Source organism: Stigmatopora argus, chromosome 10, assembly GCF_051989625.1.
Source record: "Stigmatopora argus isolate UIUO_Sarg chromosome 10, RoL_Sarg_1.0, whole genome shotgun sequence".
NCBI classification, from domain to species: domain Eukaryota; kingdom Metazoa; phylum Chordata; class Actinopteri; order Syngnathiformes; family Syngnathidae; genus Stigmatopora; species Stigmatopora argus.
In genome coordinates, this window is record NC_135396.1 from 5,813,384 (window position 1) to 5,829,005 (window position 15,622).

The following is a 15,622-nucleotide window of genomic DNA, read 5'->3' on the forward strand; positions in this document are numbered from 1 at the left end:
GTAAGGCTTTTTTTTCCCCAAAAAAACGACATAGTATAGTAAGGCTTTTTTTCTTAAACGACATAGTATAGTAAGCCTTTTTTTCTCCTAAAAAACAACATAGTATAGTAAGGCTTTTTTTCTTAAAAAAACAACATAGTATAGTAAGGCTATTTTTTTTAAAACGACATAGTATAGTAAGGTTTTTTTTCTTAAAAAACAACATAGTATATTAAGGCTTTTTTTTCCTAAAAAACGACATAGTATAGTAAGGCTTTTTTCCCTAAAAAACGACATAGTATAGTAAGGCTATTTTTCATAAAAAATGACATAGTATAGTAAGGCTTTTTTTCTTAAAAAACGACGTAATAATAATAATAGTAATAATAATAATCGGACATGGGCCCTGTCGTCATTATCACAACACAAAAAGCCTACTTGTCATCATATAGTAAGCTTTTTTTTCTTAAAAAATGACATAATATAGTAAGGCTTTTCCCCCTAAAAAACGACATAGTATAGTAAGGCTTTTTTCTTTAAAAAAATGACATAGTATATAGTAAGGCTTTTTTTCTTAAGAAAAAACGACAGTATAGTAAGGCTTTTTTTAAATTAAAAAATGACATTTTAGTAAGGCTTTAAAAAAAGACAGATAGTAAGGCTTTTTTAAATTAAAAAACGACAGATACTAAGGCTTTTTAAATTAAAAAATGACAGATAGTAAGGCTTTTTTTAATTAAAAAACGACATAGTATAGTAAGGCTTTTTTCTTAAAAAACAACATAGTATAGTTAGGCTTTTTTTCTTAAAAAACGACATAGTATAGTAAGGCTTTTTTCCCTAAAAAACGACATAGTATAGTAAGGCTTTTTTTTCTAAAAACGACATAGTATAGTAAGGCTTTTTTTCTTAAAAACGACACAGTATAGTAAGGTTTTCCTAAAAAACGACATAGTATAGTATAGTAAGGTTTTTTTCCCTAAAAAACGACATAGTATAGTAAGGCTTTTTTTTTTAAATCAAAAAATGACATAGTATATCGTAAGGGTTTTTGTCTTAAAAAATGACGCAGTATAGTAAGGCTTTTTTTCTTAAAAAATGACATACTATAGTAAGGCTTTTTTTCTTAAAAAACAACATTGTATGGTAAGGCTTATTTACTTAAAAAAACGACAGTTTAGTAAGTGTTTTTTTCTTTAAAAAATGACAGAATACTTAGGCTTTTTTAAATTAAAAAACGACATAGTATAGTAAGGCTTTAAAAAAAACGACAGATAGTAAGGGTTTTTTAAAATTAAAAAACGACATATTATAGTAAGGCTTTTTTCTTGCAAAACGACATAGAATAGTAAGGCTTTTTTCCCTAAAAAACAACATAGTATAGTAAGGCTTTTTTTCTTAAAAAACAACATAGTATAGTTAGGCTTTTTTCCCTAAAAAACGACATAGTATAGTAAGGCTTTTTTTTCCTAAAAAAGGACATAGTATAGTATGGCTTTTTTTTCCTAAAAAACTACATAGTATAGTAAGGCTTTTTTTTCTTAAAAAACGACATAGTATAGTAAGGCTTTTTTTTCTTAAAAAACGACATAGTATAGTAAGGCTTTTTTTCCAAAAAAAAACGACATAGTATAGTAAGGCTTTTTTTCTTAAAAAAACGAAATAGTATATATAGTAAGGCTTTTTTTTCCCAAAAAACGACATAGTATAGTAAGGTTTTTTTTCTTAAAAAACGACAATATAGTAAGGCTTTTCCCCCTAAAAAACGACATAGTATAGTAAGGCTTTTTTCCCTAAAAAACGACATAGTATAGTAAGGTTTTTTTTCTTAAAAAACAACAATATAGTAAGGCTTTTTCCCCTCAAAAACGACATAGTATAGTAAGGCTTTTTTTCTTAAACGACATAGTATAGTAAGCCTTTTTTTCTCCTAAAAAACAACATAGTATAGTAAGGCTTTTTTTTTAAACGACATAGCATAGTAAGGCTTTTTTTCTTAAAAGACAACATAGTATATTAAGGCTTTTTTTCCCTACAAAACGACATAGTATAGGAAGGCTTTTTCCCCTCAAAAACGACATAGTATCGTAAGGCTTTTTTTCTTAAAAAACGACAGTCACTTTTTCTTAAAAAAACGACAGGCATTTTTTCTTTAAAAACAACTTAGAAAAGTAAGCCTTTTTTTCTCCTAAAAAAACAACATAGTATAGTAAGGCTTTTTTTCTTAAAAAATGAAATAGTATAGTAAGGCTATTTTTTTTTTAAACGACATAGTATAGTAAGGCTTTTTTTCTTAAAAAACAACTGAATAGTAAGCCTTTTTTTCCTAAAAAACAACATAGTATAGTAAGGCTTTTTTTTTTAATTAAAAAACGACATAGTATATCGTAAGGCTTTTTTTCTTAAAAAACGACACAGTATAGTAAGGCTATTTTTCCTAAAAAAACGACATAGTATAGTAAGGCTTTTTCCCTAAAAAACGACATAGTATAGTAAGGCTTTTTTCCTAAAAAACAACATAGTATAGTAAGGCTTTTTTTCTTAAAAAACGACATAGTATAGTAAGGCTATTTTTTCCCCCAAAAAAGACAGGATAGTAAGGCTTTTTTTCCTAAAAACGACATAGTATAGTAAGGCTTTTTTTCCTAAAAAACGACATAGTATAGTAAGGTTTTTTTCCTAAAAAACGACATAGTATATATAGTAAGGCTTTTTTCCCTAAATAACGACATAGTATAGTAAGAATTTTTTTTCTAAAAAACGACATAGTATAGTAAGGTTTTTTTCCTAAAAAACGACATAGTATAGTAAGGTTTTCCTAAAAAACGACATAGTATAGTAAGGTTTTCCTAAAAAACGACATAGTATAGTAAGGCTTTTTTTTTTAAATTAAAAAACGACATACTATATCGTAAGGCTTTTTTTCTTAAACGACATAGTATAGTAAGACTTTTTCTTTAAAAAAATGACCATGTATAGTAAGGCTTTTTTTTTTTTAAATGACCATGTATAGTAAGCCTCATCTCATCTCATTTTCTGAATCGCTTTATCCTCATTAGGCTAGCGGGGGATGCTGGAGCCAATCCAAGCTGTCTCCAGGCCAGAGGCGGCGGACATCCTGAATCGGTGGCCAGCCGATCTTAGGGTACAAGGAGATGGACAACCACGCACTGTATAGTAAGTCTTTTTTCCTTAAAAACGACATGGTATAGTTAGGCTATTTTTCTTAAAAAACGACATAGTATAGTAAGGCTATTTTCCCCCAAAAAACGACATAGGATAGTAAGGCTATTTTTCCCCCAAAAAACGACATAGGATAGTAAGGCTTTTTTTCCTAAAAAAATGACATAGTATAGTAAGGCTTTATTTTTTTAAAAACGACATAGTATAGTAAGGCTTTTGTTCCTAAAAAACGACATAGTATAGTAAGGCTATTTTTCCCCAAAAAAACGACATAGGATAGTAAGGCTTTTTTCCTAAAAAAATGACATAGTATAGCAAGGCTTTATTTTTTTTAAAACGACATAGTATAGTAAGGCTATTTTTCCTATAAAAAACAACAACAAAGTATAGTAAGGCTATTTTTCCTATAAAAAACAACAACAAAGTATAGTAAGGCTTTTTTTTCCTAAAAAAAATGGCATAGTATAGTAAGGCTTTTCTTAAAAAACGACATAGTTTAGTAAGGCTTTTTTTCCTAAAAAAATGACATAGTATAGTAAGGCTTTATTTTTTTTAAAACGACATAGTATAGTAAGGCTTTTTTTCCTAAAAACGACGTAGTATAGTAAGGCTTTTTTCCTAAAAAACGACATAGTATAGTAAGGCTTTTTTTCTTAAAAAACGACATAGTTTAGTAAGGCTTTTTTTCCCTAAAAAACGACATAGTATAGTAAGGCTTTTTCCCTAAAAAACGACATAATATAGTAAGGTTTTTTTTCTTAAAAACGACATAGTAAAGTAAGGCTTTTTTTCTTAAAAAATGACATAGTATAGTAAGGCTTTTTTTCCTAAAAAACGACATAGTATAGTAAGGCTTTTTTCTTAAAAAACGACATAGTATAGTAAGGCTTTTTTTTCCTAAAAACGACATAGTATAGTAAGGCTTTTTTTCTTAAAAAACGACATAGTATAGTAAGGCTATTTTTCCTATAAAAAACAACAACATAGTATAGTAAGGCTTTTTTTTCCTAAAAAAATGACATAGTATAGTAAGGCTTTTTTTTTCTTAAAAAAACAACATAGTATACAAAGGGTTTTTTCCCTAAAAAACGACATAGTACGGTAAGGCTTTTTTCCCTAAAAAACAACATTATATAGTAAGGGTTTTTTTTCTTAAAAAACGACATAGTATAGTAAGGCTTTTTTCCTAAAAACGACATAGTATAGTAAGGCTTTTTTTTCTTAAAAAACGACATAGTATAGTAAGGCTTTTTTTCCTTTAAAACGACATAGTATAGTAAGGCTATTTTTCCCCAAAAAAACGACATAGTATAGTAAGGCTTTTTTTCCTAAAAAAAATGACAGTATAGTAAGGCTTTATTTTTTAAAAAACGACATAGTATAGTAAGGCTTTTTTTCCTAAAAAACGACATAGTATATATAGTAAGACTTTTTTCCCTAAATAACGACATAGTATAGTAAGGCTTTTTCCCTAAAAAACGACAATATAGTAAGTTTTTTTTTCTTAAAAAACGACATAGTATAGTAAGGCTTTTTTTCCTAAAAACGACATAGTATAGTAAGGCTTTTTTCCTAAAAAACGACATAGTATAGTAAGGCTTTTTTTCTTAAAAAACGACATAGTTTAGTAAGGCTTTTTTTCCCTAAAAAACGACATAGTATAGTAAGGCTTTTTCCCTAAAAAACGACATAATATAGTAAGGTTTTTTTTCTTAAAAACGACATAGTAAAGTAAGGCTTTTTTTCTTAAAAAATGACATAGTATAGTAAGGCTTTTTTTCCTAAAAAAACGACATAGTATAGTAAGGCTTTTTTCCTAAAAAACGACATAGTATATATAGTAAGGCTTTTTTTTCCTAAAAAACGACATAGTATAGTAAGGCTTTTTTTCTTAAAAAACGACATAGTATAGTAAGGCTATTTTCCTAAAAAAATGACATACTATAGTAAGGCTTTTTTCTTTTAAAAAAACGACATAGTATAGTAGGGCTTTTTTTCCTAAAAACGACACAGTATAGTAAGGCTTTTCTTAAAAAACGACATAGTATAGTAAGGCTTTTTTTTCTTAAAAAACGACATAGTATAGTAAGGCTTTTTTTCCTTTAAAACGACATAGTATAGTAAGGCTATTTTTCCCAAAAAAACCGACATAGTATAGTAAGGCTTTTTTTCCTAAAAAAAATGACAGTATAGTAAGGCTTTATTTTTTAAAAAACGACATAGTATAGTAAGGCTTTTTTTCCTAAAAAACGACATAGTATATATAGTAAGGCTTTTTTCCCTAAATAACGACATAGTATAGTAAGGCTTTTTTCCCCTAAAAAACGACATAGTACAGTAAGGCTTATTTTTTTTTATTAAAAAACGACATAGTGTAGTAAGGCTTTTTTTCCTTTAAAACGACATAGTATAGTAAGGCTATTTTTCCCCCAAAAAACGACATAGTATAGTAAGGCTTTTTTTCCTAAAAAAAAATGACAGTATAGTAAGGCTTTATTTTTTAAAAAACGACATAGTATAGTAAGGCTTTTTTTCCTAAAAAACGACATAGTATATATAGTAAGGCTTTTTTCCCTAAATAACGACATAGTATAGTAAGGCTTTTTTTCCCTAAAAAACGACATAGTATAGTAAGGCTTTTTTTTTAAATTAAAAAACGACATAGTATAGTAAGGCTATTTTTCCTAAAAAACGACATAGTATAGTAAGGCTTTTTTTCTTTAAACGACATAGTATAGTAAGGCTTTTTCTTTAAAAAAATGACCATGTATAGTAAGGCTTTTTTTTTTAATGACCATGTATAGTAAGCCTCATCTCATCTCATTTTCTGAACCGCTTTATCCTCATTAGGCTAGCGGGGGATGCTGGAGCCAATCCAAGCTGTCTCCAGGCCAGAGGCGGTGGACATCCTGAATCGGTGGCCAGCCGATCTTAGGGTACAAGGAGATGGACAACCACGCACACTGTATAGTAAGTCTTTTTTCCTTAAAAACAACATAGTATAGTAAGGCTTTTTTTCTTTAAAAAACGACATAGTATAGTATAGTAAGGCTTTTTTTCTTTAAAAAACAACATAGTATAGTAAGGCTTTTTTTCTTTAAAAAACGACATAGTATAGTAAGGCTTTTTTTCTTAAAAAACGACATAATAATAATAATAATAATAATAATAATCGGACATAGGCCCTGTCGTCATTATCACAACACAAAAAGCCTACTTGTCATCATATAGTAAGCTTTTTTTTCTTAAAAAACGACATAATATAGTAAGGCTTTTCCCCCTAAAAAACGACATAGTATAGTAAGGCTTTTTTTCCAAAAAACGACATAGTATAGTAAGGCTTTTTCCCTAAAAAACGACATAATATAGTAAGTTTTTTTCTTCTTAAAAAACGACATAGTATAGTAAGGCTTTTTTCTTTAAAAAATGATCCTTCTGACAGGATGGAGTAGTTTTGGGACCAGCTTGCGGATGAAGCGCCGCCCCGACCGGTCGCCTTTGTATTGACTCGGTATGTGATGTCTTGCCTTGTTGCAGCGATCCTAGTGCGTGTGCATAGCCACATCCCCTTACAAAATAGATTTTCGAATGAAACATTTTTTTTTAATAAATCAAAGTCAAGGTCACATAATAGAACAAGAGATACTTTGCTGTCAACTTTTATTTTTATTTTTTCAGATGAGTGACAACGGCAAAAATGGATGACTTGTGGGATGGACAGTCTTCCAACGAAAAGGTTTCCCAAAGGAAAGCGAGAGTGAGGACACCTGAAGACAAAAAAAGTAAGTTTAAAAGAGACATTCATGTTGCTGTGCAGAAAATATTTCTTTTCTTTTTCTTAGACTCACTTGCGGATGTTGATTTCACCAAGAGGCTGACGCGGGAGGAATTCCAGCTTTCTTTTAAAATGCCAGAATTGTCAAGAGTGTAAGACCTTTTGGCCCACTAAACAAGACTTGAGTACAGTCACAAATTCTTAACCATTTTGACTTTTGTCTTGCAGGACTTAACTGGACCTTAAAGCTGCCCAAAAAAGACGCAGGATTTCTTCATTTTGACCCAAAAATGAGGTATAGTGCCTACTTGCATGGATTGAATCCCACATCCTTCAAGTTTTCACTCTTCAGCTCAAACGGATACTTGGCATCAATAGCAGAGCACCAACTTACCATACAAAAGGTAATGGGTTGGATTCCCTGCCTCCTCCAACTTGTCACTTTTCCAGTCAAATAAAAACTGAATGGGCAGGACTGTACATTTTAAGGAGATGGCTTATACACTTAGTTAAATGATTCGAGTGCCCCCTCAGCGCAAAGACTTAGCCGGTCGAAGTTTAGTGGGTGTGTGGGTGGGCCCCTTGGCGCACACAGTAGAGTATGCGCCTACCACCGAGTGGAAGCTGGTTCGCGTCCCACAGACGTACTCTTGGTGCCTCTCCCGCCTTCGGCGGGAGAGACACCTGCGACATAAGATAAATTACCTTTTACTAAAAAACCTAAAAAATAAATTTTACATTTAATCATTACATCCAGATTTGTTAAAATACTTAGCCTAAAAAATCAAAACACTTAGCCAAATTACGACCATGCTGAGTGAGGGAGGTGGCTTGCACACTTAGTCAAATGAGTCGAGTTCCCTCTTACCGAAAATACTTGGCCGGTCGAAGTTTAGTGGGTGTGTGGGTGGGCCCCTTGGCGCACACAGTAGAGTATGCGCCTACCACCGAGTGGAAGCTGGTTCGCGTCCCGCAGACGTACTCTTGGTGCCTCTCCCCGCCTTCGGCGGGGAGAGACACCTGCGACATAAGACAAATTACCTTTTGCTAAAATAAACTTTAAAAAATTAAATTTTACATTTAAACATTGCATCAAAATTAGTTAAAAGAATTGGCCTACAAAAACAAAAGACAAGAAAACTTTTATTGGACAGGACCATGCTGAGTAGGGAGGCGGTTTACACACTTAGCCAAAATCATTCCAGCGCCCTCTTAGCGAAAATACTCAGCCGGTTGAAGTTTACTGGGAAGGTGGGAGGGCCCTTTAGCACACACAGTAGAGCATATGCCTACCGTCGAATGGAAGCTGGTTCGCTCCCCACCTGCAACAAAAGACTCATTACCTTTTACTAAAATAAACTTTCAAAATTAAATTTTACATTTAAACATTACATCAAAATTAGTTAAAAGAATTGGCCTAAAAAAACAAAAGACACTGGCTATTAGCTAGGATTTCAAATAAGCCACCCAAACTTTTATTGGTTGCCATTCCCACCACAACCGCCGGCTGTCGAAGAACCGCATGGTGGCGTTGTTCTGCCAGTCGCCCTCGTCCACATCCACGTATGCCGAATGACAGGGACACACCTCAAACCCACGGCTGTCACGGGGTGAGGCAAGCAGGACTTGACTTGTCGATCGGTCGGGTGCACCCGTTCTTCTCCTCCCGCTCCTCTTCCACGTTGTCCAATGCATCTGTCATGACACAAAGACAATTATTTCTCAACAGGGAAAAAAACCTTTGTATACTATGTCGTTTTTTGAGAAAAAAAACCCTTACTATACTATGTCGTTTTATGGAAAAAAAGCCTTACTATACCATGTTGTTTTTAAGGAATAAAGACTTACTATACAGTGCGTGGTTGTCCGTCTCCTTGTACCCTAAGATCGTCTGGCCACCGATTCAGGATGTCCCCCGCCTCTGGCCTGGAGACAAATGGGATTGGCTCCAGCATCCCCCGCTACCCTAATGAGGATAAAGCAGTTCAGAAAATGAGATGAGGCTTACTATACATGGTCTTTTTTTTTTAAAAGCCTTACTATACTATGTTGTTTTTTAGGAAAAAAAGCCTTACTATACTATGTCGTTTTTCAGGGAAAAGACCCTTTCTATACTATGTCGTTTTTTAAGAAAAAAAAAACCTTACTATACTATGTCGTTTTTAGGGAAAAAAGCCTTAATATACTATGTCGTTTTTTAGGGAAAAAAGCCTTACTATACTATGTCGTTTTTTAGGGAAAAAAGCCTTACTATACTATGTCGTTTTTTAGGGAAAAAAGCCTTACTATACTATGTCGTTTTTTAGGGAAAAAAGCCTTACTATACTATGTCGTTTTTTAGGGAAAAAAACTTACTATACTATGCTGGTTTTTTTTTGGAAAAAAAGGCTTACTATACCATGTCGTTTTTTAGGAAAAAAAAGCCTTACTATACTATGTCGTTTTTTAAGAAAAAAAGCCTCACTATACTATGTAGCTTTTTTTTAAGGAAAAAAAGCCTTGCTATACTATGTTGTTTTTTAGGGAAAAAAAGCATTACTATACTATGCCATTTTTAAGAAAAAAAACCCTTACTATATGTCGTCATTTTTAGGGAAAAAACCTTACTATACTATGTCGTTTGTAGGGAAAAAAAGCCTTACTATACTATGTCGGTTTTTTTTAGGGAAAAAAAGCCTTACTATATTATGTCGTTTTTTTAGGGAAAAAAGCCTTACTATACTATGTCGTTTTTTGGGGAAAATAGCCTTACTATACTATGTCAGTTTTTGGGGAAAAAAGCCTTACTATACTATGTCGTTTTTTAGGAAAAAAAGCCTTACTATACTATGTCGTTTTTTTAAGAAAAAAAGCCTTACCATACCATGTCATTTTTAGGGAAAAAACCTTACTATACTATGTCGTTTTTAGGGAAAAAAAGCCTTACTATACTATGTCGTTTTTTTAGGAAAAAAAAGCCTTACTATACTATGTCGTTTTTTTGGGGAAAATAGCCTTACTATACTATGTCATTTTTTGGGGAAAAAAGCCTTACTATACTATGTCGTTTTTTAGGGAAAAAAAGCCTTACTATACTATGTCGCTTAAGAAAAAACTATGTCGTTTAAGAAAAAACTATGTCGTTTAAGAAAAAAAGCCTTACTATACTATGTCATTTTTTTAGGAAAAAAAGCCTTACTATACTATGTTGTTTTTTAGGGAAAAAAGCATTACTATACTATGTCATTTTTTAAGAAAAAAAAAAGCCTTACTATATTATGTCATTTTTAGGGAAAAAACCTTACTATACTATGTCGTTTTTAGGGAAAAAAAGCCTTACTATACTATGTCGTTTTTTTAGGAAAAAAAGCCTTACTATATTATGTCGTTTTTTTAGGGAAAAAAGCCTTACTATACTATGCTGTTTTTTTGGGGGAAAAAAAGCCTTACTATACTATGTCGTTTTTTTTAGAGAAAAAAAAGCCTTACTATACTTTGTCGTTTTTTTGGGGAAAATAGCCTTACTATACTATGTCATTTTTTGGGGAAAAAAGCCTTACTATACTATGTCGTTTTTTAGGAAAAAAAGCCTTACTATACTATGTTGTTTTTTAGGAAAAAAAGCCTTACTATACTATGTCGTTTTTTGGGGAAAAAAGCCTTACTATACTATGTCGTTTTTTGAATAAAAAAAGCCTTACTATACTATGTCGTTTTTTAGGGGAAAAAAACTTACAATACTATGCTGTTTTTTTTTTGGGGGGGGGGGGAGGCTTACTATACTATGTCGTTTTTTTAGGGAAAAGACCCTTTGTATACTATGTCGTTTTTTAAGAAAAAAAAGCCTTACTATACTATGTCGTTTTTTAGGGAAAAAACCCTTTGTATACTATGTCGTTTTTTGAGAAAAAAAACCCTTACTATTCTGTCGTTTTTTAGGAAAAAAAGCCTTACTATACGATGTCGTTTTTTAGGGAAAAAAAGCCTTACTATACCATAGTAAGTCCATGCCGTCCGTCCTTCCATGCCGTCCGTCCTTCCATGCCGTCCGTCCTTCCATGCCGTCCGTCCTTCCATGCCGTCCGTCCTTCCATGCCGTCCGTCCTTCCATGCCGTCCGTCCTTCCATGCCGTCCGTCCTTCCATGCCGTCCGTCCTTCCATGCCGTCCGTCCTTCCATGCCGTCCGTCCTTCCATGCCGTCCGTCCTTCCATGCCGTCCGTCCTTCCATGCCGTCCGTCCTTCCATGCCGTCCGTCCTTCCATGCCGTCCGTCCTTCCATGCCGTCCGTCCTTCCATGCCGTCCGTCCTTCCATGCCGTCCGTCCTTCCATGCCGTCCGTCCTTCCATGCCGTCCGTCCTTCCATGCCGTCCGTCCTTCCATGCCGTCCGTCCTTCCATGCCGTCCGTCCTTCCATGCCGTCCGTCCTTCCATGCCGTCCGTCCTTCCATGCCGTCCGTCCTTCCATGCCGTCCGTCCTTCCATGCCGTCCGTCCATGCCGTCCGTCCGTCCATGCTGTCCGTCCATCCATGCCGTCCAGGTTGAACTTCACTTTAGTGTCCCGGAGGTACTGAGCCAGGCCGGCGTGGTGCAGTCAGACCAGGTGGCCCCAGGCCTTTTAGAACTCAAGCCGCTGTCCAGGAAGATGTCCGTCAACTTAAAAAAGCCACACAGGGACAGAGTTTAGTCTGCTTTCTAAACAAACATTTATAGCCTTAATTCCATCGTGTACATACACTACAAGTGCATGCCATACAATGTGTGTCAATCAATCACATTTGCATTTAACATCATTAACCAAAACTTTGAGCCCATTCGCACCGACAAATAAGTGTATTTTTACAAAAAAAATCATAGGAGTATGAACATTAGCTTAACTAACGCTCATTTAGCATCCACAATAAAGTACAGTTAGAAGCACTACGTGGACTCCCTGCTAGCGTAGCGATTAGCCATTCGCGGCTAGCGCTAGCCTTGTGCTAAACGCTCATTAGCATGATATTTCCACACAAAAAAAGACAGTTGGAATCCCGTAACAATAACCACCGCGTTAAGAACACCGCTCGGTTCTTATGAATACTTGCCCAATACATAATTTAGCAAAATAACATTAAAATTTAAGCTTGAGGTTTAACCTTAACCCATGCTTGCTTAGCGGAGCTCAACATGGCGATCTTCAGCTCAAACTAAAGGCACACTTGTTCACTATAACAAGTAAGTAACTCGTAAGACATCAAAATAAACGCACACTTGTTCATTATAACAAGCAACTAACTCGTAAGACATTAAAATAAATGTTATAATTATTGTTATACCTGACTGGCGTGCAATAGGTCTGAGATACAGTGTGCCTAGCCCCACCACCTGAAGTCATTTGAAGTTAATCAGCGTGTTTTCGTCTCAGTGCCCTGTGATTGGCTGGCAAGCCATAGTTGGCCGTGATAGGCTCCAGCATCCCTGCAACCCCTGCGAAGTAAAGCGGTGCGGAAAACTATTGAATCAATGAATGATTTATTTTGAAAAACGGAATTATATCGGCACCATAAGATGGACCAGAGCTATTTTGTATAGCTACCAAAGAGATGTGTATTCTCAAATCAATAAAACTGAATACAGTATAAACCATTACACATATATATATATATATATATATATATATATATATATATATATATATATATATATATATATACATATATATATATATACATATACATATATATATTTATATATATACATATATATATATATATATATATATATATATATATATATATATATATATATATATATATATATATATATATATATATACTCGTCCTTAAAAGCCAAAAGTCAATATGTACTTGACTATTTGACTGTGGTTTCAAAGTAAACCATTACACGCGTATCTGTGTCTGTGCGCGCGTGTGTCTGTGCGCGCGTGTGTCTGTGCGCGCGTGTGTCTGTGCGCGCGTGTGTCTGTGCGCACGCGCGTCTGTGTGCGCGGGTCTGTGCGCGGGTCTGTGCGCGGGTCTGTGCGCGCGTGTGTGTGTGTGATGGTTTACTTTGAAACCGCAGTCAAATAGTCAAATACATATTAACTTTTGGATTTTTAGGAAGAGAAAATGACTAGAGTCCAACCATTATGACTAATTTGTGGCATCCAGGAGCTAAAATCTGTCATCGCCGCTGGCTAAAACTGCCAGATGGATTTACAAACAGTGGAAACTCCCAGAAAACAAGCACACTGTATAGTAAGGCTTTTTTTCCCTTGAAACATTTTTAAAGTTGTTTAACAATCGCCGCCAGTGTCTCCGTCAAGGCAAAAAAAATAATTTCTGGGTCATCATACATTTTTCCCTGACCATTTATTTAACCGTATGTCCACAATATGTATGGATTGGAGATCTGTCACGTAAAGTTAAATTGAAAAAGGTCCTTGGCGGAGGCGATTGTTTTTTTTTTTTGGAAGAGGTCACTCTAAAAGTATTCATCCTGAAATGTTCCATGATATTTTTCTTCCCGGCTGGGATAATCGTTTAGCGTTTACATAGTGCTTTTTCATTTGCCATTTTTTGGGACGGATCGTAACGATCACCTCCTCGCCGTCACCAATTAGCTGGGGGGTGGGCAAAGGGTTTGTAGAAGCAACGGGGGTTGGGCAAGAGAAGCACCTGACGGCAATCCACTGATTGCACTTGTAGGACACTAGTATTGTGGAAAGCTTGCTCTTTATGAAAACCTACATTTTGTGGAATAGTTTGTAATGAAAGCTTAGTTTTATGGGATGCTATGCCTTTACATCAAATCAAAAGCCTTTAGTGTCATCATACACCGCTGCATATAATGAAATGGGTAAAATATCATTCAACAAAGGTGCTCTTAAATGAGTCAAAATGGTCAAAAGTCTGCATTTTGATGGCCAACATTTACAATAGGTCCAGAAAAAGACTTGGACTGGCTTGGAGAGTCTGCAACAGGGGTCCTCGAGGGCCGCTGTGGGTTGGGCCAGCATTTTGTTCCGAAACATCCAGCACAGACTCGGTCGGACTCAGTTGAAGCAACGGGGGTTGGGCTGCAAGAAGCACCTGACGCCGATCCACTGATTGCACTTGTAGGACACTAGTATTGTGGAAAGCTTTGCTCTTTATGAAAACCTAGATTTTGTGGAATAGTTTGAAATGAAAGCTTAGTTTTATGGGATGCTATGCCTTTAAATCAAATGAAAAGCCTTTAGTGTCATCATACACCGCTGCATATAATGAAATGGGTGAAATATTCAACAAAGGTGCTCTTAAATGAGTCAAAATGGTCAAAAGTCTGCATTTTAATGGCCAACGTTTACAATAGGTCCAGAAAAAGACTTGGACTGGCTTGGAGAGTCTGCAACAGGGGTCCTCGAGGGCCGCTGTGGGTTGGGCCAGCAATTTTTTTTCGAAACATCCAGCACAGACTCGGTCGGACTCAGTTGAAGCAACGGGGGTTGGGCTGCAAGAAGCACCTGACGGCAATCCACTGATTGCACTTGTAGGACACTAGTATTGTGGAAAGCTTTGCTCTTTATGAAAACCTAGATTTTGTGGAATAGTTTGAAATGAAAGCTTAGTTTTATGGGATGCTATGCCTTTAAATCAAATGAAAAGCCTTTAGTGTCATCATACACCGCTGCATATAATGAAATGGGTGAAATATTCAACAAAGGTGCTCTTAAATGAGTCAAAATGGTCAAAAGTCTGCATTTTGATGGCCAACGTTTACAATAGGTCCAGAAAAAGACTTGGACTGGCTTGGAGAGTCTGCAACAGGGGTCCTCGAGGGCCGCTGTGGGTTGGGCCAGCATTTTGTTCCGAAACATCCAGCACAGACTCGGTCGGACTCAGTTGAAGCAACGGGGGTTGGGCTGCAAGAAGCACCTGACGGCAATCCACTGATTGCACTTGTAGGACACTAGTATTGTGGAAAGCTTGCTCTTTAGGAAAACCTACATTTTCTGGAATAGTTTGAAATGAAAGCCTAGTCTTATGGGATGCTACGCCTTTATATCAAATCAAAAGCCTTTAGTGTCATCATCATACCTGTCAACCTCTGCCGATAACTGCCCTTATAAATGATTATGATTCCCCTTACAAACCCCCCAAAAACCTTACAAACACCGTACGAGTCGTACGGTGTTTGTAAGGTTTTTTGGGGGTTTGTAAGGGGAATCATAATCATTTATAAGGGCAGTTATCAGCAGAGGTTGACAGGTATGCATCATACAGCGCTGCATATAATGAAATGGGTGAAATATCATTCAACAAAGGTGCTCTTAAATGAGTCAAAATGGTCAAAAGTCTGCATTTTGATGGCCAACGTTTACAATAGGTCCAGAAAAAGACTTGGACTGGCTTGGAGAGTCTGCAACAGGGGTCCTCGAGGGCCGCTGTGGGTTGGGCCAGCATTTTTTTTTCGAAACATCCAGCACAGACTCGGACTCAGTTGAAGCAACGGGGGTTGGGCTGCAAGAAGCACCTGACGGCAATCCACTGATTGCACTTGTAGGACACTAGTATTGTGGAAAGCTTGCTCTTTAGGAAAACCTACATTTTCTGGAATAGTTTGAAATGAAAGCCTAGTCTTATGGGATGCTACGCCTTTATATCAAATCAAATCAAATGTACGTATGTATCAAAAATACGACCAAGTAAGGCTTTTTTCTTTAAAAAAACAACAACAAATTATAG

General features: G+C 35.4%; 1 protein-coding gene and 1 long non-coding RNA gene across 18 annotated transcripts in view; one reads left to right on the plus strand and one right to left on the minus strand.

Moving 5' to 3' along the window:
- vwa7 (von Willebrand factor A domain containing 7) overlaps window positions 1-15,622 on the plus strand; it is a 30,167-nt gene that overhangs the window by 6,259 nt on the left and 8,286 nt on the right. For 11 of the 16 annotated variants that reach the window (XM_077611443.1, XM_077611441.1, XM_077611432.1 and 8 more), the window contains 6 exons: window positions 3,039-3,156; window positions 6,013-6,132; window positions 6,605-6,673; window positions 6,841-6,944; window positions 7,005-7,089; window positions 7,166-7,341. The gene's annotated coding sequence lies outside the window, so the exon portion shown is untranslated. The remainder of the gene's footprint in view (window positions 1-3,038; window positions 3,157-6,012; window positions 6,133-6,604; window positions 6,674-6,840; window positions 6,945-7,004; window positions 7,090-7,165; window positions 7,342-15,622) is intronic. The other 5 variants (XM_077611435.1, XM_077611446.1, XM_077611447.1 and 2 more) reach the window with 5 other exon arrangements.
- Window positions 8,065-11,001, minus strand: LOC144083520 (uncharacterized). 2 transcript variants are annotated; one of them, XR_013303569.1, is made up of 4 exons: window positions 10,912-11,001; window positions 8,786-8,903; window positions 8,433-8,632; window positions 8,065-8,259 (listed from the first exon to the last, which is right to left on the minus strand). It is a non-coding gene; the product is annotated as an uncharacterized LOC144083520 (long non-coding RNA). The 2 variants fall into 2 exon arrangements; XR_013303568.1 differs by having other exon boundaries at window positions 8,065-8,632.